This window comes from Heteronotia binoei, chromosome 2, assembly GCF_032191835.1.
Source record: "Heteronotia binoei isolate CCM8104 ecotype False Entrance Well chromosome 2, APGP_CSIRO_Hbin_v1, whole genome shotgun sequence".
Classification (NCBI taxonomy): Eukaryota; Metazoa; Chordata; class Lepidosauria; order Squamata; family Gekkonidae; genus Heteronotia; species Heteronotia binoei.
This window is the reverse complement of record NC_083224.1, coordinates 64,228,997-64,253,510: the sequence shown is the minus strand read 5'-3', so window position 1 is coordinate 64,253,510 and position 24,514 is coordinate 64,228,997. Positions and strand designations below refer to the sequence as shown.

The 24,514-nt window shown below is 42.8% G+C and overlaps 1 protein-coding gene across 2 annotated transcripts in view; it reads right to left on the bottom strand.

Annotated features, from left to right (window-relative positions):
• Nucleotides 1-24,514, bottom strand: part of SLC16A1 (solute carrier family 16 member 1) — an 86,376-nt gene that overhangs the window by 54,729 nt on the left and 7,133 nt on the right. The window contains exon 2 of one of the 2 annotated variants that reach the window (XM_060231215.1): nt 4,001-4,147. The exons of the other annotated variant lie outside the window; for it this stretch is intronic. The gene's annotated coding sequence lies outside the window, so the exon portion shown is untranslated. The remainder of the gene's footprint in view (nt 1-4,000; nt 4,148-24,514) is intronic. 2 annotated transcript variants of the gene reach the window in all.

Here is a 24,514-nt window from a genome sequence, read left to right as displayed (position 1 = left end):
TGGTTGTCTTCTGGTCCTATATTGGACTGTTTCAGCAGGCTCTTACCAGAGGATGTGGACAGGATCCTGGCTGCAGTGAAGTCTACCACTTGCCCCCTGGATCCCTGTCCATCCTGGCTGGTGAAAGCCAGCCGGGATGGTATCAGGGAATCTCTGGGTGATATTGTCAACGTCCCTTTCAACAGGGACCTTCCCAGAGAAACTGGAGGCGGCAGTGGTTTGTCCGCTTTTGAAAAAACCATCATTAGACCCTGGGGTCTTGGCCAACTACCGCCCAGTTTCAAATCTACCGTTTCTGGGTAAGGTAGTTGAGAAAGCGGTGGTGGAGCAGTTACAGGTTTTCCTGGATGAGACATCCGCCTTGGACCCATTCCAGTCCGGCTTTTGCCCGGGCCATGGGACGGAGACTGTCCTAGTCACTCTCACAGATTACCTAAGACGGTACCTGGATCAAGGTGGTCAGCTCTGCTGATACTTCTCAATCTGTCAGCAGCATTTGACACGGCCGATTACAATCTTATGACCCACCGCCTCGCCGTCGCCGGAGTTTGGGGGGTGACCTTACAATGGTTTTCCTCCTTTCTCTGGGGACAGGGACAAAGGGTGGTGCTTGGCGAGCAGACTTCCTTGTGGCATCCACTTATATGTGGAGTGCCGCAGGGAGCCATTCTCTCGCCAATATTATTTAACATCAATATGCGCCCTCTTGCCCAGATTAGTACGCTGATGACACCCAGCTCCATCTGTTGATGAGTGGCCAGTCAATCGCCATCCCTGACCAGTTGTCTGAGGCATTGGAAGCCGTGGCTGGGTGGTTACAACAGAGCCGGCTGAAACTGAATCCAGCTAAGACGGAGGTCCTGTACCTGAGTCGGGGTGGGATGGGTATGGGCATCAAGCTCCCAGCTTTGAATGGTGCCAGCCCAACAGGTGAGGAGCTTGGGAGTGACCTTGGATGCCTCCCTTTCCATGGAGGCCCAGATCACGATGGTTGCCTGGTCTGCCTTTTGTTATCTTCGGCAGATCAAGCAGATAGCACCATATCTATCCCCCGAAGACCTGGCTACAGTGATCCATGCAATGGTCATTTCCAGACTAGACTACTGTAATTCGCTCTACGCTGGCTTACCCTTGAGACTGATCCAGAAACTGCAGCAGGTGCAGAATGCGGCGGCTCGCCTGCTGACTGCACACTGAGTACCGGATCCACTTCAAGATTTTATAGTTCTAATGTTTAAAGCCTTACGCGGCCTGGGACCAACATACCTGCGGGACCGTCTCCTTTCATATATGCCCAGGAGGTCGTTACGTTCGGCCTCCCAACATCTGTTGGCCATCCCCGGCCCAAGAGTTGCCCGCCTCGCCTCAACTAAGGCCAGGGCTTTTTCAGTCCTGGCCCCAACCTGGTGGAATCAGCTCCCTATTGAGATCCGGGCCCTACCTGGCTTATTAGGCTTCTGTAGGGCCTGTAAAATGGAGCTGTTCCACCAGGCTTTTAGCTAAACCTGTGGGCGTCTATTCTTGATCAGGTTGGCCTCCCCAGCCAGCACTGTCATCTGTGCTAGGAAATGGAATAAAAACTGCCATCTCTGTGAGATATGATGTGAGACGGCTAGGCTGGGCAATATGAGGTGACATGGTAATCTGAGAACTGTTGACTTGTCTATTTATAGAACGTTTTTATTGTATTTTATTGTTTTATCATATATTGTATGCCACCTTGAGCTCTACGGGGAATGGGCGGAATAGAAATATACTAAAATAAATAAATACATTTTCTTATATTCACTTCCCTACATTCAGCCCAAGAAGGAAAACAGAAGAAGCATTTAAAATACTCACTGCATGAAGATTAAGGCTTTGTGTATTTCTCTTGGATTACAGCCTTCATGCAAATCTGTAACTATATAGTTGAGAGCTATACCTGTAAAGCATCACCATGAATGTTAGGACTCCTGCTCACCAGTCCTGTTCATATAAAAGCAATCTTGCAGCTACCCAAATGGTCCCAGAATAGTCTTGCAGTATTTTATAAAATTTTATAGTAGCTTCATTTGTCACTCATGCTGTAGCAAATAGTCTTTAAATTTAAAACTCAAAACAAGCTTTATATCAAATAATTTTATTTTAAAGAAGAGTTAGGCATTTCATGCATCTAACCACTATCTTGTGATAAGAACCTTTTCTTTAGAATCATATTGGTATTCAGTTTTTCATCACAATCATGAATCCCAGAATTGGCAAGGGGTTTCTTTTATCTTTTGATACAGAACATGCCACAGATTTATGGCCTAAACCTTCAAGACAGTTGTCCAGTAATTAAAAATTAAGGACAGTGGCTGTTACTTGATCAAAATGATTATCATGAGCAGGGCCAACCCACACACATACATTCTCTACTGATTTACCCAGCCCAATTCCATTTAAGTGTCAGCAGGGCTTGACAAATACTGGCTGCCAGATCGTCACATTGCTTAGAAATTTCACTGCAGCACCTAGTATTTTCAGCTATGATCTGTGGTGTTTCTTGGGCATCTTCAGTAGAAATACAAAAGTTTACTTATTTCACATCAGCCTGTTTTCTTGTATGACATAAAAATGGATGAGTAAAGTTGTTGTCATTATTTTGTTTGTTAACTTTATACAGTTCTGTGATGGCAGATGAATTCATTTCTTAACCAGACGCTTTTTATACTGCCTCCAACACTCAGATAAATGGAACTTTTAAATGTAATAAAGAAATTATGAAAAGTTAGGTTAGGGTTAGTCTTTTACCGTAATGACCACTAACTAGCATTACCCCATATGAAATATATATAATTTTCAACATAGCCAATTCTGTAGATACTTAAATCCAGAGACTGAAGACACGATCTGACAAAACAGACCTTTCTACAAATCTTAAAACACTCCAGGTTTACAGAAAAATCTGAAATATAAAATAAAAATGATAACAACAATAATACCCCCTGAATAATAGAAGCACCTGCAGCTTTAAGAAACAAATACCCTAAGGCAAGAGTCCCCAACCCCCGGGCTGTGAACCGGGACCAGTCTGTGGCCTGTTAGCAACCGGGCCGTGAGTTGTATTTTATAATTATTTCATTATATATTACAATGTAGTAATAATAACAAAATGACATTGGATTTATATCCTGCCCTCCACTCCAAATTTCAGAGTCTCAGAGCGGCTCACAATCTCCTTTCCCTTCCTCTCCCACAATAGACACCCTGTGAGGTGGATGGGACTGATAGAGCTCTCCCCAGAAGCTACCTTTTCAAGGACAACCTCTGCAAGAGCTATGGCTGACCCAAGGCCATCCCATCAGCTGCAAGTGGAGGAATGGGGAATCAAACCCAGTCCTCCCAGATAGTCCAAACAATTAACCACCACACCAAAGTGCACAATTGTATCATCCCCCCCGCCCTCCCGGTCCGTGGAAAAATTATCTTCCACAAAAGTGGTCCCTGGTGCCAAAAAGGTTGGGGACCGCTGCCCTAAGGGGAAGACTCATTGAGCTAAGCCCAGCAGCAACCACTGTGCAATTTGCTACCACACAACTTGCATGACTCAACCAAGCCTGACTGCTTGCTACTGTTCAACTGACACAAAAGGAAAATGCTGAGCTGGAAATAACACCTTAAAAACTCTTATACAATGTCAAAAATGATATATAATAGAAGTTTAATCCAATCAAAGTCTCTATGTTGTATTTCTATGCAATTTCAGCCACTTGCAGTGTTCTGTGATAAATCACTCAACTTGTAGAGCTGAACAAGCAAACAGCTCAAAAGTCACAAAAGCATGCTCACAGGCACTCACCCATAAATACATTCCAATACAAATAGGTATACACAGGCAGTCCACAAAATTCCAAGTTTCCACCAACAATAACAAATAACATAATGAAAATCTTGTTCAAAGATCACACCATACATATATATTTAGGAGAATGTAAAAATATTCCACAGTTTTATTTACTTCTTAATTAAACCCTACCTTTCTCATCAATGTTGATCCAAAGCATTTTATATCATCCTGTGGGCAACTCAGGTCACTTGTTAACAGCTCGGACTTATTCACCAAATTGGTCTGCTCTCCTTTTCATCACAGCAAAGCAAAGAAGGCACTTCCCTGAAAGTCTGCCTGAAATCAGCAATGGATGAAGGAAAATACGTTGGAAGGCAATTCGAACAAAACAAAGATGTTTATAGTGGGTGGTTCATTGCCAGGGAAAGTAGCAAGTATTCCCATCCTGGAGGGGATCATAATCCCCTTAAAGAGTCAGGATTGCACTCTTAAAGCCAGAAGCACTTTTTACCAGCTTCAGTTAGTATAGCAACTGCACCCCATCCTAGTTGCTGCACCCCACCAACTGCACCCCATCCTAGTTAGACCTTTACTAGTTAGACCTTTACTGATAATGCTGACTTCTGATCAGCCCAAACTGAGCATCACTGTTGAGGTAAACCCACTCCGATTGCTGTTTTGTTATTTTAATAGGATTATGATTTTATCTGACTAAATTTTGTTACTCTAGCCCACCCTAAGCCTGCTTGTAGGGAGAATAAAAATCAAAGAAGATAAACTACCACTTTGCTCCACCATTTTTAATAAGAATTTTGACAGGAAACAAGTTGACCTCTACAGTATGTACTGTATTAGAGGTAGTATCTTCAGGTACAAGCAGTTCTCTCCTACTTAGTGAGTTTCATTCTGCAGACTTGTTGTTTATTTTAACTGTTATACATTGTGTTCTTATTTTGTTATAAGACAGGCACAACTGTCAAGAGGTTAGAATAAACCTAATAACAAATGTAAGAATTTGGACATTAATTGGGGAGTAGGAATTTTAAGCAGAAATGAGCAGTTATTCAGGACTTTCCAGTAATGGATTTACTATTTTTTTTAATTAAGCTATACATTTTAGCTGTTGTTCTTATAAAGAAACCTTGTTGTCACAGGAGTGATTTCTGCTGAACTCTTGAAAACCAGAGAATAGATTGGCAAAGCTTTCAGTAATGAGTAAGCTGCATCTCAAATTGTCTTCTGAGAACCTAGACCAAGGGTGTCACTCCACCACAGAGTACGCAAGGCAGTGAAAACCAGTGTTGTATATTGGAGTGTCAGATCCAGTATCAGGAATCTTGACCCTTCCGTGAAAACTGCCCCAAAACATTAGGGACAGAACATGCAAGTTATGTATTAAGATTATTAATTCTGAGTGAAGGGCCTACATAAGCTTAGCAGAGAGCTGAGAATATGTTTCTTTGGCTGAATGTACAATAAAATTATAGGAAGGAAACTTCATGTGTGGAAGCCTGTTGGAGATAAAGCACATGACTTAGCTGGCTAACTTTAAGCATACATTGGTAATATACAGGCAAACAAGCACTTTCTAACCCAACCAGACCCATAGCTATGGAGGGTCTGTGGGGACCCTGCCCTCGACTTTAAGGCAGGGCCCCCACCTAGTTACTTTCACTTCCAGCCTTCCCTGTGATTAAAATCACATGGGAGGGGCAGCAGTGGCAGCTGCTTGCCTCCAAGCATGATTTAAAGACCCTGCCAAACAGCTGATCAGTGGGCCCTTTAAATCATGCTAGAGGTCAGCAGTTCCACTTTAACTAAAGTGCACAAGTGCAGGAGGCCAGCACTCCACTTCCTGTGGAGGTGCCTGCCTACCACAGAATGCACCTGTGATGCTGCTGCCAGGGCCCCCAGGCTGCCCTACTCCCCCCATCCCAGCCTCCAGGTGTGAGTGTTCTCTACTCCCCGCCCCAGCCCAGCCCAGCCCAAAACAGCCCTCTCCAGCACTCAGCACCACCCTGCCAGCCAGCGCCATGGCCCTCCACCCATTCGCCTCCGAGCAGGCAGTGCAGTGCAATGCAACACCACGCCAGGGGGCACTTGCAGCCTGGTGCCAGCACACACTTCCTCAGAAGTAAAGAGAGCCAGTTTGGTGTAGTGGTTAAGTGTGTGGACTCTTATCTGGGAGAACCAGGTTTGATTCCCCACTCCTCCACTTGCACCTGCTGGAATGGCCTTGGGTCAGCCATAGCTCTGGCAGAGGTTGTCCTTGAAAGGGCAGCTGCTGTGAGAGCCCTCTCCAGCCCCACCCACCTCACAGGGTGTTTGTTGTGGGGGAGGAAGGTAAAGGAGATTGTGAGCCGCTCTGAGACTCTTCGGAGTGGAGGGCGGGATATAAATCCAATATCTTCTTCTTCTTCTTTTGTAAATCTCTGATCACTCAGGCCTTCTGGTCTGATCACTCAGGGGGGAGTTAGGAGCCTAGCAGCCAGCCAGAAGGCCAAGGGCAGCCGGGGGGGGGGGGGCAGAGAAGGAGCAGTGGTAGATTTCTCCAAAGCAGCCCCCAGTGGAGGGAAGTGCCAGCAGTGAAGATCCCCCTCAAGTGGTGGTGGCAGGGATGAGAGGCAAGACCACAGGGGAGGGGAGCTGCTAAGTGCCCCTTCAAAAAATTAAATGCCCCCCTGGTTTTTAAAATCCTAGCTACAGGCCTGAATCCAACCTCCTGAACCCACCTCACGGGGTGTCTGTTGTGGAGGAGGGAGATAAAGGAGATTGTGAGCCGCTCTGAGACTCTTGAGCGGAGGGCGGAATATAAATCCAATGTCGTCGTCTTCTGAATTTGCTGAAAACTTCATAACAGCATTCTGAGTGTAGGTACAGGCTTTGTATAACGCAGGGATGGATTTTCCCCTTTGTGATATACTAATAAAACAGGGGGGAAATAATTCTAAGTAGAATCAGCTTTACTTGCATCACAGGTTTGTTGCAAGGACAAAATGGGATAATGTAAAAACAGTCTTGAGGTCCTCAGGAGAAGAGCAGATTACAAATGTGGGAGAGAAGTCAAAGAGTAGTTTTCCTGCAAACAGAGGATGCAGAAGAAATATTTCACTGTGTTTACAGTACTACAAATAAGAATCTGTGTAGCTTCTTTTGTACTTCCAGTTTGTCCTTGCTTACACTTAATTCATTCAGTCTTCTCTTTGCTGGCATTTCTTCTGGGTCTGCCTCTGGATGCCGCTTCCCAAATCTGGCAGAGGATAAGGTTTTTGCAGTGTCATTTTTTACTCATCTTGGCTTGCAACTGTGAATTTGGCTTGCAAGCAGGACTCACAGGTAACAATATTTAGAGGGAGCTGGCCAGTTACAAGGTTACTTTTTGGTCTTTGGGGAAGCTGGTGTACAGAGCAATGACTGCTTGAACTAGTATTTTCTTCTTCTACACTAGAGTGGAAAAGGAAATAAGCAATCATTACAGAAGGGCTGCAAGAAACCATAAAACAGGTCTGCAATGAAAGATGAAAACAGTGAACTTAGCACAGGGTCACTTGATCAGAATCTACTGAAACTCTGACATCAGTTTAGGAACTTCCCGATGCTAGAAACAGTTGCACCATGTCACAGCATTACCACAGAATGAAGCCCCTAAATGGGGAAGGCGTTTCCTGTAAAATCTTCCCAGCATGAAAATCAGTCAGAATTTAAATTACACAATTTGAGAATGACTAACGTAGGATTATTCTCATACTAACTAGAGTGCATATATGGAGCTAAAGGAAAGTAGAGGGTGTTTTGATATGATTATAAAGCAACATGAGGGAGCTCAGCTGTTCTGCACATATCCAAACTGTGAAAAAAGCTTTCCTTTTTAATCCATTCTCCTAGGAAAAAATGACAATTTTTAAAGCTACCAGCTACCCCTAAATATTCAACAGTTAGACAGGCAGTCAGAAAGAGGAAGTGAAAATAGTCCAGGATACATGCAAATATTCTTTCCATATTGTAGCTTATTCAGGGTTTACTGTGCTTGAGTCTTGTAAATCTTAACTCTTTGATTAAGGTGTTTGTTATGAGCCCTTTTTTAAATACTGTGCTACGTTAGAAGTTGGATTTAACCGTATGTCCAAAAATGCAAGGTATTTCTTCTGCAAACAATATGGAATAGATGCCCATGAACAGTTAAGCAACATAAAAAGCAATTTCAGAAAACAGTCTGTGTATGTCATGTTGGCTATGCAAGTTATAAAACTTGAGAATGATCAAGGGTATGTTCATAATATTATATTTTTGTAATTGGTTCCTGTATATAAATTTTGCCCACTACTCCAAACTCATGTGTGCCTTAGTGTAGTGTACACTAAGGTATATAGTTTGTTCAATTTCCTCACAATTATAAAGCTCAGCAGACTTTGACAAATTTTCTTTGACTCTAGTGGCCAACTCAAATATTTAGAAACACAACTTGTTTTTTCAGTCTCCACAGAGAATGATAGCGAGAAACAGAGTGGGTGTAAAGGCCAGCTGTTTTCCTTTTTTTTTGTAATTCTAATGGACAGACATTTCCCCCACCTTGCTTAGATCAGTGGTCCCCAACCTTTTTTGGTATGGTGACCCAAACAAATTTACTTGATATGATGACCTTGGCACCCATCTAGTTCAACTTTCCATTTTCTACAGTAGCTAACCAGTTGCTTTTGAGAAACCCACAACACAAAGGACACACCTCCCCCACTATGAATCCCAAACAAGGGGCATTCCAACATACACAGCCTTTGCAAATGCATGTTAAATTCCAGCCTTTGACCACCGTTTCCTTCTCCATTAAGCCTGCTATTCCCCCTCTCAGATTCTAAGAAACTCGCTGTAGTAATCATCAGGATATGCAGTGAAGAAAAAATACCAACTAATGTATGACATGAAAGATACTGTTTCCACGGTCAGGTTTCCAAAACACAAACAACAACAGTGGACAGAGCAGGGGCAGCCAACAGGGTGAGCTAGCCTGTGACCTGTTTTCAGAAGCTTCACTACTCACTTTTGGGCCTTGACCCACAGGAAGGGAAACAATGGCTTAGAGGAGCAGGAGCGCAACCTGATGCCAAAGGCACAAATCTATATCTACTTGCTCATCTGCACTGATCACAGGGATGCTGGCAGCAAAAGCCTTTTAAAACCAGGGCCTGAAACATCTCTTTTCTCCGCTGTGGAAGGGTTCTGGAGAACTTGAAAGCTTGCACACTGGTTTTTGCCATTTTAGTTTGCCCTAATGAAGGGTATTATGTAGACTGGTTTGTTTTGGGATTTGCTTTTGAACCAGCACAACTGTAAAACAGCTTTTGACCCCTACAGATGATGCCATTTCTCTGGCGGTGAATCTGAGACAGTCAGAACTTCTGTCTTCCATGAAGGTGGATGGCTTCACTAGGTTCTGGATTTCTTCTTGTCAACTAAAAAGACTATTGGCTTGGATCTCATGATAAATTTCTGCTAACACAGAGGGACCCTGCTGTTTGCAGCTAATGGAATCAGTGGCCATAGAGCAAATGAGTTGATATTCCAATTTCGCTTTTCACTTCTGAAGCCTACTTCCATAGACTGTTAAACCCAAAGCTGAATGGAATGCCTTTCAACTTGTGGTTCCCCTCAAGGACTCTGCCAATCTTTCATTCTTCTTACTGCTGAAAAGGGATCCCTTCCCCAGCACTTCAACTGATGGAGAATGTGCAGGAGGTCTTTATCATGCAATGAAAAACTTTCTTCAGTGACAAGCAATACTCCCTCTAAGCTGCGGGGTCATGTGAGCAAAAATTCAACTTTGTGAGCTATTGGCATTAAAGTTGTGAGCTACTGCATAAATTTGTTTGCTCTGGGGCCATTTTCCCTGAGCTAAGACAAAAATGTGTGAGCTGGAGTCTAAAAAACTATGAGTTAGCTCACACTAACTCAGCTTAGAGGGAACACTGATGACAAGTTATCTCTATAGAAGTGTATCTCAATACTTCAACATGGGGAACATCCCAATGAAGTAGCTTGATAATGAATCACAGCTTTGTTTTAAACATCCACTTTCCAGGGACAGGAGAAGGAGGAAGGGAGTACAGAGAATAAAACAGCAAAGCTACCTACAAGTCCAGCGTTCATATCCCAAGACAAGAAGAGAGCAGGAGGGCTGACAGAAAACTGGAGAACTGCCTTGTCTCCACATCCCAATGAGAAGAATCACCCACCAGTCAGTGTGTAAGTGAGAACATCCAGTGTAATGACATCCATTAAATTCAACATCCATCTATCTAAAGTTCCACTGCAAGTCATTCCCCTGTCAGCATGAAAAGCTATTATCCAATACTACTTTCACTGCACAAGATTAGTTTACATAGTGGATTCAAATACGGTTAAATGCCTTTTATCTAGTTATGTGCACTTTTCAAATGGAGGTGCATCATCATAATAGCTACAAACCTCTTCCCAGATAATGGAATTAGTTAAAAGACCTAGCAGTGTACAATTTTTAAAGGAGAGGGGGAGAGAATTTTCTCCTTAAATGTCTGTACAAAAGAAGTCTCAACGGCATTTATCTGGACAGACATATGACGAAAGCTTGTTGTTGTAGTCCCCCCCCCTCCCCACTTAAGTCAACTTAAGGAATTTGTTTGGAGTGGAATTTTGCTGGGCCCCTTAGGCTGGAAATAAAGTCTGCCAGTGTTTGGCATACGTGACTATCCAGGGCTCACAAGGCCTCTGTGCCACACAATAAATGATTGAGGGCCTGCTTGCTAACTGCATAGCTCATAGGGTGAACTAAGGTCAGCAACAGGCAGTCAGACTGACGGAGGGTTTCCCACGTAGTGGGGAGGAAGGATAAAAAAATCCATTTTCATGTCAACTACAACATATCCCACAATCAGGCAAAAGAGCCAGGTCTTACTTAGTGTCTGAGGTTCTAGTTTTTATGCGGTCAGAGTATTCAAATCCTGGGCAAAAAGATGAACAGCAACATCCTGTTCAAAGAATGCAGTCAGCCAATATTTCAAATCCTTGCCTGCCATGCTGCTCTCTGTTCCTTCCTTCCTTAGAAGATTCGTTCCCCCACCCCCATTTTTCCTAAAGAAAAAGCAGAGCATTGATGGGAAACACCATGGTCTTGAATCCAATTCTGCTAATGGAAGGGGGTTCACTTACTGACCACCTCCAAGGGCAGTATTACAGATCATTCTGGGCTGCAGCAGAAAGAATTCAATGAAGTCCCTTCTGTCAACAGAGATTTACCATAAGCACCAACCCATTTTCTTTTCTGGAAAGTGTGAAATATCTTTTTAAAATGGTTTTAGTCACTAGGAACACGTCATATGGAAGCTTTTATTCAATACTTGTACAGCATTAGGTAACTCTTGTGTATTGCTGTAGATATATACAACATAATTCAAGCATCAAGTGACTGAGTGAAACCAAGTCCATAATTAATATGCTGTAAAGTGTACTACACACTATTGAATAGTACTGCACACTACTGAAATGTAATATTCCATTATGAAACTTAGCTCAATATTCAAATATGCTGCTAGCTGTATTATGACTGTATACAACCATATTTTTCTTCATTACAAAATCTGCTTAGTATTTTTAATTGTAATTTTTTCTGCCTCTTGGACAGCAAAACACAAGATACGTACACTAAGGAAGTAAAGAATGCAGCATACTGAATATAGTCACATTTTTGCTTGCAGAACACATGAACTTGCCTTGTTAGAGTCAGGCCACTGATCAATCATGGTTAGTATTACCTACTCAGACTGGCAGCAGCTTTCCAGGGTGTCAGGTAGAGGTCTTTCACATAATCTACAACCTGAACCCTTTACCGGGAAATGCTGGGGTTTGAAGTTGTAATCTTCAGCATCCAGGCAGATATCGTTCCACTGAGTCACAGCCATTCCCAAACTTAAGGCATACAAAGAAATCAAACCATGGAAAACACACCCATTAAAGTATACTATATGTCATTATTTCTAGTGTCTCATTTATTACCATAGAGATAAAGATTTAAAGTGACTCTGCTCCTAAATTTTCTTAGTATACCATAATAAGCTGCAAGCACAAAATTCCAATCACAATATCTTTCCACTCTTCTTTATAAACATGAAATTATTCTCCAATCTTAGTCCCAGGGGACTCGGATCATAACTGCTTCTATTCTTTGTTATCAGCCACTCATACCTTGCACACAGTCTTAAATTGGTCAAAAATGTACCCCTGCTATAAGGGCAGTTCTTGATGATCAATAGCACTAACCTCTGAAAAAGCTTTGAAAAAACATTCTTGTGAATATTTACATATGAGTAAGCTCTATTAACTAAGGCTTGCTTCTGATTAACATCCTCTCAGCAAACTGAGGGAGGATGGATGTTCTTCCTCTTCCTGCATGAACTCAAGGTTTTAATTTCCCTTCCCCTCTGTGCCTTCTGCTGCACAACAGAAAGCAAACATAATACTAGATTCTGACCTCTCTTCACACCTAACATATACAGGTGATCTTGCTGCTGCACATGTGACCCTTTCCTAAATGGAAAGGTGTGACTAAGTTATTGAAATCAGTGAGCTTACACAATAATTAGCCTCAAATTACCACGTAATCAGGTCCCAGAAGCTTTACTTGCCAGTGTCATAGATAGCTGTTGCAGAACATTTTTGCAGAAGGTTAAAATGCTTTATTTTGACAGTACCCTCCCCCCCAAAAAAACTGAGGACAGAGGTTCCCCACCCCTGCTCTGAAAGCTAGTAAAAACAAAATATTCCCACTGCCATTTTCAAAACTATAGTTCAATTCAAGAGGGATGACAGTGGAGCCTATGTCTGAGACTAGCTGAACTCAGAACAGTTAGGCAGACCCAGGGAAGCATGGGAAGGAAGAATGTCACTGGAAATAATCATAGGTATGCATGTTAATCTGTGTATTCTTATGCAGCTTCATAACTTGTGGAATGTTCAGGAAAAGTAAAGGATGACCTCTTAATCTGACAGTTCATTAGCATGGCTGAATAAATAGATTTATTGCTCTTTAATTGAGTTCAAGTGCCAAGTTTAGCCTTATAGCCTTGCTTTGAGAATGTAATGAGAGTTTTCAAGATATATTCCAGTCTATCTGTTGCTTATCTTCATAATCCCTTTGGGGACCAGTTGTTTTATTTAGAGGATAATCACATGTTAGAGTTAGATTTATTTCTGCTCCTATCACCTTCTCCAAAAACCAAGCTTGTTATTCTTTTAATCTGTAAAAAACATTTTCACTATTTTGCACTATTGTCCAATGAAGTGTGCTTGGCACACAAAAACTCACAACCTGAATAAAACTTTATTGGTCTTAAAGGTACCATTGGACTCTAAAGTTGTTCCCAAACTGTTGCTAGCTTCTAGTTACAGATGATCACATCTGTTGTGATCACATCTGGCCCATTGTCCAGCTTGATAACCATCTGCAAGAGGGCTTCCAGAATACACTATTTGTGTTCTGCCAAACAGCTGATTTGCCTTAATGAGAGATGTTAGAAGACCTTATTTTTATTGCATGTGTTGTTTTCAGTATTGGAGAATGAGTTAGCACCTATTTGTACTTACCAAGTTCTTGCTTAATAAGAAGAGTTAAGCTTTTATTTTAAATAAAATTATTAACTTGAAAAAGTTCTGTTTTCCAGGCAAAAGATCAGAGATTGATCCCAGCATTTGTCTTAAACAGACCCAACCAGAGATTCTGTAACTGTGTAAGCTAATAAGTCCAGAGCTGAGCAGTCCAGCAGTCCAACTGAGTGAAAATTAGATAATTTGTCACAGGACAAGTAGGTCAAGCACAATCTCTAAGAATCCAACCCAACCCAAACATAAGCAAGTAAAGAAGTTCCCAGTTTTTCACCAATAATATTAATGTGTATTTCCAAGACTTTGAAAGTATTCCAAACTAGGAATTGTTCCACTTAAATTCACGGCAGCCTGTCAGTTCAATGCAAACATACTTGGAAGGAAGTATAGCAGGACATGCTTCCCAGATTGTGTACTGACAATGAAGCACTAAACATTAGGGTTTGTAGAATCTTTCGGGATCAAGTGCCGTGTTCTACTGGAGAAAGTTTTCCTTCCAGACGTTTCGTTCTCAGCTGCGGAGAACATCCTCAGTGGCGTTGCAGCCGGAGCAGGCGCTCAGACCTTCTTGGCTGCTGTGCATTGCACAATGCACTCAATGCACAACAGCCAAGAAGGTCTGAGCGCCTGCTCCGGCTGCAACGCCACTGAGGATGTTCTCCGCAGCTGAGAACGAAACGTCTGGAAGGAAAACTTTCTCCAGTAGAACACGGCACTTGATCCCGAAAGATTCTACAAACCCTAATGATGTTACCAGCCGTGAAAACCTGAATTCTTTGAAAACACTAAACACTTCCAGATTAACAGCCACATTATAGTTTTCAATTGTCACTTCCAGATTGACCTCCACAGTTCACTTTTTCCTTCATATACAGTGTACAGAAAGTATACACCAGGGGTGGCTAAACTGTGGCTTGGGAGCCACCTGTGGCTCTTTCACACTTACTGTGTGGCTCTCAAAGCCCCTACTGCCCCGTTGTCCAGCTTGGAGAAGGTATTTGTCTCTTTAAATCACTTTTCCAAGCCAAGCCAGCGGCTTGAAGAATGAATTTAAAGTTGCTTTCTTCCCACCTCTCCCTCCTCCCATCCCCATCTATTTGCCTTCCTTCCTTCCTTCCAACATCTGCCATTCATGTCTTGTGGCTTTCAAAAATCTGATATTTATTCTACACGGTCTTATATTAAGCAAGTTTGGCCACCCTTGGTATACACCATTAGTAATAAAGAATTGCTTGTTCCAGACAAGTTGCCTATTCTGAAGCAATACAGCTGTTAGACCACACATCTGAGAAGCCAGCTACTCTACTACTAATCTTACTTCTAAACACAGCTTCCTTTTAGAAGGCTGCCAGTTCTTTCCAAGCCTTCTCTTCTCACAGTTCTTCTCAGCTATTTCAGTCTTGGATCAAGTGGTGGTGAACCCAAATCGGTCAAGGCAGCATGGACCAGCAAGGATTGTATTAGAGGGGGGGAAATTACTCATACGAAACAGCTTGAGCTAGAATTATTACCAATGTTAAGAAAATTTTCCTTAAAACGTTTCAGTCTGTTAGTTTATAAATGCTATTTTTCAGACCCAAGCAACACTAACAAATATTATCAAAAAAGCACCCCATTAACTCTAAATTACTTATTAAAAAGTGGTTTCACGGAAGAAAAAATGGACATTTGACACTAAACAAGCATAACAGAATTCAAAGAAATGTATCTTACAGTTATACTGGAAGAGCTGCATGCATCTGAGAGTACATGGTAAAGGTTAGAAGGCATGCAGCTTCCCACTTCTGTGTACATAACCTATCATCTACTTTAGCAGCTTCGATAAGCTTAGCACAAGTTTAAGTCGAAAGTACAGTGCAAGGAGTGTAAGCAAAACTTCCTTCTTCTGTAACACTATGAATCAATTCCAGATCAAAACAAAATAAGCCTGAGGCTTTCCAATACTTTCCATTAGTGAAGAGACAGATGTCCTTCAAGAAGGGTAGCCATGTTAGTCTATTATAGCAAAATAACTTCTATGTTAAGGTCTTGCCTAGATCAACAAGGGAGAACTCACATGGATTATATTAACCAATGAAAACAAGATTGTGGGTAATCTCTCTCTCTCTCCACCCTGACACACAAACACAAAGTTCATAAGAAAATAAAACACAATTCTAGCTTTATAGCAATGCTGCTAAAGCTGCATTGTGTAAAGCTCTGAACAGACAGTGCATAAATTCCCTAAATAAAGGCAGAGACTGACATGCCTCTTGCTTTAAGGCTGTGGCCAAGACTGACAGTAGTTTTGCATGCCATATGCCACTCAGTAATAGAACAGCAACAGTCTGAATTGAACAAGGGTTTAAATTTAGCATAAATACTGCCATTTGCTTCTATAAAAGTATAGCAAGGCTACCTTGCTAACACTTTTCTTGTAAAATTTTTCTTGTTCAAACTGAACAGCAAGTTTCTTATTACCAAAAAAAAGGGACCATTCGTGTCAAATTTTAAGACGCGCTAAAAATTTCCAAAGCATCTGAACACAAACCAAAAGTTTATACAGCAAATCTGATATATATGCAAGCATCATCTCAATAAAGATCAAGAAATCATTTCATTAAAGACCAAGAAGTTTACTTTACTCCTCCCTCCCCGAAACTTCAGAGCAGACTGAATTATATCTTGAACCATTGTATTTTGGGGAGTGCATAGTTCAGATTTGTTTTTAAGTGCATAACACTGCCTTATGCTGTCAGCCCACTGCTTTGTTCAGACCACTGTTATCTACTACAATATCTCCAATATCATTTTAACTGCAGACTAGGGATGGGCACGAATCATTATTTGTGCCTAAAATAGCTGATTTGTGGATCATTCCAAATCAGTTCAGGTTCTCGGGCTATGCGTGACTCACAAAACGAAGTAGCTTGTTTTTTGGGTGGCTCGTCTGTGTTGTTATGGGCAGGGAATCCTCCTTAAGTGCCAGGCATGTTGCTGGGGAGATGCTCTATCACTTGGAAAAAACTCAGTGGTTATCAGAGTTTTTTCCCCAAGTGATAGAGTGCCCCCCAGCAAAGTGTCCAGTGCTATAACAGTGATTCCAGGTGATGCATTAAACCTGGCACGTTGCTGAACACCTGCACATTCCAGCTCTCCACACCTTCCCAAACCAAATGAACCACAAATTGTTTGAAAAATTAAAAAAAGCACCATGAAATGAAGCAAATCACTAATCTGGGAGCTCAAACAAACCACGAAACAAAATGAATCACCAATTTCCTAGTTTGTGTTCCTCCCTATTGGAGTTTGAAGAAAGTGCACTGTAGTTCAAGCCTACTATGATCCAGTAAACCATAGGATGCTACAATACATTGTTGGTTTTGCTTCAAGGAACCAATACAGGCTACATCTGTGGAGTTTAAATGCAGATGCTACAAAATGAATGAGAGATGTAACCTCTGCCATTGAAACACAGCCTTTTGCTGTTTCAATTCCAAAGAACGACCATTGGTACTTATCGTAAGGGGTCATTCTCCTCTGAGTACAGGAGGACATCTTGGGTGCTTTCCACCATCTTGTCAGGGAGGCAGGAAATAGAATAATTCTTCTTCCTCTTCCTTGACCCTGGAGCACCCATATCTCCTCTGTTGGGATACTCTGATAAGCAGTTTCTAAAATATCAACCTTACTCACAATAAAGAAACAGTAATAACAGTCAGTTAATATGCAAAAAGCATAACATAAGGAACTGTAAAGAACTGTAAAGCAGCAGAAGAAAATGGAATAGATATAGTATAGACCCTAGTATGAGCGATGCAACGTAGTGGGCAAGATGTCCTCCTGTACTCAATGACCCCTCACGGTAAGTACCAATGGTCGTTCTCCCTCTGAGTCGGAGGCCATCTTGGGATCTCCTATAGCAGTAAATTTATGACTGGGTGGGGCATCCCTCTCTTCTAGGACCACATGTTGTAAAACTTTTCTGCCAAATGCTGCTTCTGCTGAACTGCAGAAGTTTAATTTGTAGTGTCGGACAAATGTTGAAATAGAGGACCATGTTGCGGCCCTGCACACCTCGTCTACCGAGGCATAATTGTTAAAGGCTGCATTAGTTGCAGCACTTATAGCTGAATGTGCTGTGATACCTCTGGGTATGTCTAATTTCATTGCTCTATAGGCTTCTGTAATACATTGTTTAATAGCATAGCTGATGGTTGAAGTTGACATCTTTTGGCCCAATCTTGGTTGTGCAATGTTAATGAACATGGCATCCATTTTCCGGATTGGTTCAGTCCTGATTAAATATGCTTTTAGACAGCGTCTGACATCTAAGTTATGCCACATTCTCTCCCTAGGATGTTTAGGGTCTGGACAAAATGATGGCAAGTGAAGTTCTTGAGACTTGTGAAATTTTGACACAATCTTGGGTTGAAAAGTAGGATCTGTACAAAGGACTACTCCTGGTGAAAAATACAAAGTGCTTTCTTTACAGACAGTGCATTGATCTCAGACACCCTTTTTGCTGAAGTGATCGCTATTAAGAAGATTGTCTTTAAGCGTAACCATCTTAAGAGAAACGCCACGTCGGAAACCTATGAGTCTGTGGAGGGCACTTGAGGGTGGCTCCCCTTAAGAACCTCTGTACATGTGCGTGCTTGGAGGGATCTTTACCTTGTATCAGTCCCAATACAGAAGGTAGAGCTGCTACCTGTCTCCGTAAGGTGGCTGGTTTCAGTCCAGAATGTAATTCATCTTGTAGGAATTCCAATATGTTTTGGATTGATGCATTTAGTGGATCTTTTGCTTTTCTGCGACACCACCTATGAAAAGCTTTCCAAGTGGTATTGTAAATTCTAATGGTGAACTTCTTTCTGGAGGCCAATAATGTGTCAGTGATCTCCGAAGAATAACCTCAGGAATGTAGACCGTTCAATTTCCACACGGTCAATTGCAGCCAATCTGGATGTGGTTGCCAAATTGGACCCTGCGTCAACATGTCTGGAACAATTTCTAGCCGGAGAGGCTGAGTGGTTGATAGCCTTTGGATAGATGAGAATCATGGGCGTCGTGGCCGCCACAGGGCTACTAATATGACCCGTGCTTTCTGATGTTGTACCTGTCGAAGAAAACACCGGAATCGGAGGGAAGGCTGTTTTTAATCTACATTCCCCTGGTTGTATGGTCGTTCGACTGAGCCAATCTGCTTGAACATTGGCAATGTCCTTGATGTGTTCTGCCCTGATGGAAAGAAGGTGGTGTTCTGCCCAGTTGAATAATGTCTTTGCTTCCCTGGACAGAGCTGATGACCTCAAGCCCCCCTGATGGTTCAGGTAGGACTTCGCAGCCACATTGTCTGTTCTTACTAGTACATGCTGTTTCTGTACCTGATCGGAGAATAATAGGGCTAGCCGTATTGCTCGTCGTTCCAATACACTGATCGGCAGTTGGGTTTCTGACGGTAACCATCAACCCTGCGTTGGTATGTTGTCGAGCGTTGCTCCCCAACCTGACAGACTGGCATCTGTGAACAGCTGCATCTCTCTGGGAAGATAGTAAACTCTCCCTTGTCGCAGATTGGAATCCCTGGACCACCACATCAGAGATTTCTTGACCTCTAATGTGACCTTGATCTGTGGATTCTGTTTTGTCATAATCTGGTACTTGTGAGGGCGGATTAACCTTTGTAACAATCTTGTATGTAATCTGCCCCACTGAACTGCACCTATGTTTGAGATGAGCAAACCCATCAATTTGGCTAAAGTCAATAATGGAGTGTGAGTGTTCCGAATGACTAAATTCACGAGTTGCTTGGTTTTCTGTATCTTGTCGTTCGGAAGAAAGATAGAGTTCTTTCGTGTATCTATAATCATCCCCAAGTGTTCCAACCTTTGTATTGGTTCTAGAGAGCTCTTGGCTATATTTATAAGAAAGCCGTGTTCCTGTAGACACTGCATAGTTGCTTGGACATCTGACAGAGCTTTCCGGTTGGATGCTGATCTGATCAGAAAGTCATCTAAGTATGGATGAACGTGAATCCCCTGTTGTCTGAGATGTGCCACAACATTTATCATCACCTTCGTGAATACCCTGGGGGCCGTGGCTAGACCAAAGGGAAGCACTCTGAATTGCAAGTGTCTGTTCCCCACATAGAACCGAAGGAACCGGCGATGAGATAGCTGGATCGGAATGTGCAAATAAGCTTCCGTGAGATCCAGTGAGGTGAGGAACTCTCCTGGTTGTAAGACCTCTGTGATTGACTTCAGGGTCTCCAAACAAAAGTGTCAGAGATGAATGAATCTGTTGAGAAATTTTAGATCGAGTATTGCTCTCCAGTCCCCATTTTCTTGGGAACTGTGAAGAATATTGAATAAACACCTCGACCCCTCTGATCTGTTGGAACGTGTTCTATGGCATTGATCTCTAAGAGATGTGTGATGGCCTTGTTCATTATAGATCTTTTTGTAGAGTTCTTCCGGATCGGGGACACCAGAAAACGTTCCCGTGGAATGCTTTTGAATTCTACTGCATACCCGCATGACACGATTTCTAATGTGCAGCCATCTGTTTGGGAAGCCGCCCAAGCATCTTGAAAATATTGAAGTCTTCCCCCTACCGGAGTTGAAGTCCAGTCACGCCTTGTTGAATTTTGGCTCACGGTCCTGCTTGTCTATATGCTCTGAATTCTGCTTGCTGAATCTAGGATTATTGAACCCTTTTCTGAAGGGTTGTCTTGGTTGGTTCCAGGAAAGCCCTATATGGCCTAGGACCTGCCTACCTTAGGGACCGTCTCTCCCCACATGTTCCCCAGAGAGTGCTGAGATCGAGTTCTCAAAACCTGCTTGCAATCCCCGGGCCAAAGGAGGCCCGACTTAAATCGACCAGAGACAGGGCCTTTTCAATCACAGCTCCTTGCTGGTGGAACCAGCTACCGGAAGAGGTGAGGGCCCTGCGGGACCTTGGGCAGTTCCACAGGGCCTGTAAGACAGTTCTCTTCCGGTTGGCATACAAGTGATCGGTACTTGAAAATTTCGAATGGAAGGCTGTAGTATGGTACTTTGGTAAATGGCTTTGTTTTACTGTTTTTACTGGTTTATTGTTTAAATTTTGTAAATTGATGTATTTTAAAACTTAATCCTGTGTTAGAACTTTTGTGTTGTGAGCCGCCCTGAGCCGCTTTGGTGGAAAGGGCGGGATATAAACTAAATAAATAAAATGATTTCTTGTTATCTGCATAGGATCTTGATCTGGCCAAGGTGTGTGAGGAACGAAAGGACTGAGAATAGAAGCTTCTTCTGTCAGTTCTGTGAATGTTCCTTGGCATGGCTTTCTTTTTGTCTTTGGTTTCCACTAAGATCTTATCTAAGGCACTACCAAAGAGCTTTTCTCTTTGAAATGGATACGATATCACGATTTGTTTGGAATGGTTGTCTGCAGGCCATGCTCTAAGCCAGATGCCTCTTCTGGCTACTGCCCCTGACGCCAGACCTCTGGAACAGAAGAAGATGAGGGCATCTAGAGAAGCGTTGGCCATGAACTCTGCTGCTTTAAGTAGTCTAGTGGTTCCCTCCATCAATTTCTTATTATTTTCTGGTAGCAATTGAGAGAGTTTCCTAGCCCAGACTATGGCTGCTCTCTAGAAACAATAGACAATGCAGTACATGCCTTAATTGCCATAGTTACCACCTCGTGTGATCTTTTTAGGGCTAGGTCAATTTTCTTGTCCCAATTGTCCCTAATGGTACCGTGTCCGTCTTCTGACACAAAACCCGGATTTTGAAGAGCCGTCACTGGTGCGTCCACTACTGGAACCTGCAACATTTCGTTTGCAAAAACAGGCAAATCATATAACTTTTTTACAAAGGCAGGAAATTGCCGATTAGAATTAGGCTTTCCCCATTCAGCTTTTAATTGTCTCTCAAAGAATTGTGGAAAAGGGAAAACATTGGTAGTGGTGTGTGAGCCTGGGAAGAACTCCCTATCCCCAGTAGTTTTATTCCTGGGACTGGTATCGGTACTGGGATTCTCCTCCCCAGAGGCAGAATTTTGGAGTGCCAGTGCTGCCATGATCAGCTTTAAAGCAGCGAACTGACTGCTCTGGGACACAGACATCCTCCACCTCTTCATCTGAAATAAAACTCTCTTGATCTTTGGATTGTGACTCCACATCCAACAGATTCTCCTCTGAATCTTCCTCTAACAATCTAGAGTTAGTGATCTCTTTTCTGGCTGCCTTAGTTGGCCAGTTGTGCTCTCTGGAAAGATTTTTCTCTGGGGGCCTTGAGGAGAAAGGAGGGGAAGGAGATCTGGATCCCACTGACCCCATGCCCATAGCCCCTGATTGACAGGCATTAAACATTTCTGCTCTAATTGTTTGCTGGAGCACAGTCATAAATTTAACAGAAAATGGCCCTTTGGGGTACAGTACATTACCACTTTGTTGTATTAGGGCTGGGTCGACCGTGGAGGCGTGCTCCGATAGGGGTTGGCCTCCTGTATTGTCTCCTGCCAGGAGATTGGTAACCGTCCCAAGGGGCAAGGCATAAGGCTCCTGGCGCCTGTCTGGTGAAATGCGCGCCAAAAATCCTCCTTTAAAATGCCTGCCATCTGATGCAAGCCTCTGGTGGGGAGGAACTTCAAGCCCTTCCGTTGAAGCCCCTGGACGTTTCAGCCCGCAGTGACTAGAGTCACTAAAACGGGCAACGTTGCCGGGAACCGCAGCAAGCTGGGAAGACATGCCGGTCCCGGAGTGCACTCCCACATCCTCGGTGCGAGGACTTATGGAAGACGTGTCTTCTAAGAACTCATCTCTGAAATTTTCTGTCTGCCGCTCTTTGCCACGCTTTGCAAGTGAAAGTAAGAGGAAAAAAAAGAAGTCAGCCGCTTTAAAAGCAGCCGTGGCCGCGCCACTCCCCCAACTACTGTGAAGGTGTGAAGGCAGATGGAAAGTGAAAATAGCTCAGTGTAAAAGACTGGAATTTAAGAAGATTGTTAGAAAGAGGAGTAAGGTTGGGAAAAAAGGAAGAATTAGATAAGAAATAAGGAATAGGATTAAATTGCTTCCTATTTTCTAGGAGCTAAACTAGCTAGTTGCTCTCCCTCTAGAGGCAGGAAAGAAACTGAGGCGATCTGGGTGCTCCAGGGTCAAGGAAGAGGAAAAAGAATTATTCTATTTCCTGCCTCCCTGACAAGATGGTGGAAAGCACCCAAGATGGCCTCCGACTCAGAGGGAGAATGACGTATGCCAGGGGTGGCCAACGGTAGCTCTCCAGATGTTTTTTGCCTACAACTTCCATCAACCCCAGCCAGCATAGCCAATGGCTGGGGCTGATGGGAGTTGTAGGCAAAAAACATCTGGAGAGCTACCGTTGGCCACCCCTGATGTATGCAATTCATCCACTGTTAAAAATTACTCTACATCTTTTTAGTTTTTAAAATTTATTTTGCTTATGAATCACTATTATCCAACCTTTATTGGAATTCTGGTGAACAACCAAAGAGAAAATACTCAAGAACCCATACTTATGTCATTGCTTATAGACTCAGAACTATTCCGTGTAAAAATGTACCTGTTTCAAGAGAAGAAAATATGTAAAATCACACTGTACTAGTATAACTTTACTAACTGCACCCATCTATAGCACAGAGCATACGAAAGCTTACATTCTGAATAAAACTTAGTTGGTCTTAAAGGTGAACATGTTTACTGCTTTGTTCTATTGCTTCAGACCAACACAGCTGTCCACTAAGATCTATCTACAGATTGCACTAGTTGGTTTTAATTAGTGCAAATGCACTACATCCCAAGGAGACAGTCAGTGGAGCATTGAGGATAGATTAAGAGATCTGAGACCAGTTTAAATCCTGACTTTGTCACAAAGATCACTAGGTTATGTTGCCTTTCCACCCAATCAGGGTCCCCAAGGCAGAAAAAATAATATTAAAACATTTAAACAATTAAAATACATGTGAACTTATACAATGCAATTAAAAACACATAAATACCAGAATGTGGGCCAAAAATGTTATTGGCATGTCAGATGAAACAAAAAAGTCTTCATTTGCTAGGGAAAGACACCGATAGACAAATCTCCCCTGGGAGCCCTGAAGCAAATTGCCAGTGTAGATGGAACAAGACTGTAGTGATGTGGTCCCTACAACCCACTCCAGTCAATACTCAAGCTGCAGCATTCTACATCAACTGTGACTTCCAGACAATCTCCAAGGGCTTTCCCTCACAGACTGCATTGCAGTAATCTAATCTAAATGTTAACCAGCGTATGCATCATTGCGGGAAGATCTTTTCAACCTAGAAAGAGACTCAAGCTGGCTCACTAGCTGAAGATGCTGAAAGGCACCCACTGCAACCTGTTTATCCAACATGGGGTCCTCTGGTCTAGGAGCCACCCCCAAGCTACAAATCTGCTCCTTTTGGGGATTGAAAACCCATCCAGAACAGGGGATAATCCATTTCCTGGGTCACCTCACCTCATCAGTAGCATCTCCATTTTGCCAGGATTAAGTTTCAGCTTGTTATCCCTCATTCATTCCAAAGCTACTTCCAGGCACATCCAAGTACCTGGTTCTCACAGCATCCATGGGATCTGTGCTTAGCACAAGAGAGATTCGCCTGCATATTGGTGGCAACTCAGCCCTGATCTCCACATGTGAAGAACCTCAGAGAACAAAGGTCAAGGGGCAGAGAATTGTGGAGAACGTCACAGAATGAAGGTCTAGTTGATCCCGAAGACTACCATGAGTGACAGTATCGGAAGTGACAGAGGGTCCAGTAGAATTAACACAGTCATTCCCCCTGTCCATTTCCCAGTGCATGTCATCTGCCAATCCCATAAACTAGCCTGAAACCAAACTGGAATGGATCTAAATAATTTGCTTCATTTAGGAATCCATTAAGTTGGCCATCCACCATTTGTTCTATCACCTTGCTCAAGAATAGTACATTTGAGATTGTAGGCTAGTTATTCAACTCTCCTGGTCCAGAGTAGGTTGCTTTAGGAGTGGATACATCACTGCCTGCTTCAAGGCAGGAGTGACCACCTCCTCTCTAAGGGAGGCATTGACTGTCTCCTGGCCCAG